Raw genomic sequence first — 2,072 nt, forward strand, 5'->3', positions numbered from 1 at the left:
ACGTGCCAGCCTCCATAATCATGTAAACCAACCTATTAAAATAAAGCTCTTAATAAACCTCCAGTTAGACACATACACACACACACATTCAAGTCTTTTACCCAAAATTTTATCCAATAAGATGGCCAAATTCTATTTTACATTATGTAATCAGTTCCTGAAATCCTTCTGGAATCTTCTCTGAGTTCTGTATGGCTTTCTGCGCTGTCTTAACTTATAGGATGCATGCAGAAGCCCACTGTTACACTCAGCCTTGGCCAGAGATCTCAAGAAGCTGAACAGGCCCCCTCCCTTCTCTTTTTTCCACTTCACTCGGGAAGGATGAATTCACATAGAACCACGCATTCTCCCCCACAGCCTGGAGGTTGGGTTTTAGCATCAGAGACAGGGCGGTGAATTTATCTGAAAAGCCATCCAGGAGGCCAATGTTGCTACTCTCACTGTCTGTGTGAAATTTTTGCACAGCAACAGCAGGCTTCAAGTGAGCCTCTGTGTGAGGGAGAGGAGCAGCAGGCTGGATCCCAAGCTCTCCAGAAGCTTCAGGGACATGAACCAGAATTCAGTCCTCAGTGCTGAATCGAAGACCCTCCGTGAGGACCATGGAGCCAGACTAGGGGATGAATGAGAGTCTGTGAGCAGGCCTCCTTGGATGACATCCCTGTTACCCAGATGGCATTAAACAGTTACGCTCAGTTTCAAGCGAACGCGGAATCACGTGTGTCCTGGGTGTGTTAAAAATCCACCAGTGAGGTTAGCCCAAACACTTACATTCTGCTTTCCTATGCACGGGTATCAAAGTTAGTGCAGGCCCCTTGACACCATAATCCATTATCAAAAACTGAAAGCAGCTGGTTGGATTTCTAAACTTTCTACACAGAGAAACGCATCTGGTCCCAGTTTGCTGCAAAGAAGTCAGTTTTGTTCCTTCTCACAGCTCGGCTACAGAAAGCATTGGGGCATCCTGGTTCCCCCAAATAAAGGAACGTCGTGCTGGTCTTAAGGCTTCATTCATGCTGGGAAATTTGCTGCCCATCCCCACTGCCAATGCCTTTCTACCTCCAGCCTGGGGGCGTCAGCCAAGCAGGGACTCTGAAACCCCACCAGTTCAGAACAAGGAGGCTGGGAATTAGCAAAGCAGCTCCAACCCCTCAGAGAAATCTCTGCACAGATCATGTGCACAGAAGGGAAAAAAAACCATTTGTAATGGATTGTCTGAGAACCGTTTCCTCAGGATCGTGCAAAGTTGAAGTATCGACTAACTCTTCCGTTAATTTCAAAGGCAGGGCTCGGCCATAATTTATCCCTTTGATTCCACTGACCATCAGCAGTTGTGGCCATTTTCTGCCCGGCTATGGAGAACAGTTAAATGATGGTGTCCTCAGACCCCTTTGACTTCTCTTCCAGCCTGTTTCAGCAGTCTCACCCAGGCACTTCCTGTCTCCCCAGCTCCACTGTCTGGCACTTATTTCAGACAAGTCAATATGTTTAAATTATATCTGAACTCAAGGTAATTAATCATAAAGCTTTATGCTTTGTAATGCATTTTTTTTTTAACTTCTGGTTGGCATTCCATTGAATCACAATTAAACAGAAAAAGCTATCTGAGATGCATTGTGAATATCACATAAAAGCTCAGGCTGGGAATCCTTTCTAACACAAGGAGCACATTGAAAACCTCCACTCTTTTAGGGATCTAAATAAGAGGGTCAAGATGGCATTTCAAGAAATGTTAAGCGGATCAAAAGAAAGACCCATATGAGCTGGCTGGATCCCAGTGTACAGAAACAATCTAATTTGAAAACATGAAAGTCAGGTGATGAGTTGTCTCTTTAATGCATTTTGCAAACACAGCAAAGGCTTTGAAGCTCACCGCATAATTATGCCATGGGACTGTACTGGATACACGTTACTGAAGATCGATAGGTGCTTGCTTCAAACGAATTGCGGTCTCCTCCGGTTTTAATGGCAGCCTTGTAGCACATGACCTTAGTATTCAGTTTCATCATTTGTATCTAGTCCAAGGCTGGAACGCATAGCATGTAATGGTTCCTGACTCCCTCAAGGGTGGACTG

This window comes from Delphinus delphis, chromosome 12 (assembly GCF_949987515.2).
Source record: "Delphinus delphis chromosome 12, mDelDel1.2, whole genome shotgun sequence".
NCBI lineage: Eukaryota > Metazoa > Chordata > Mammalia > Artiodactyla > Delphinidae > Delphinus > Delphinus delphis.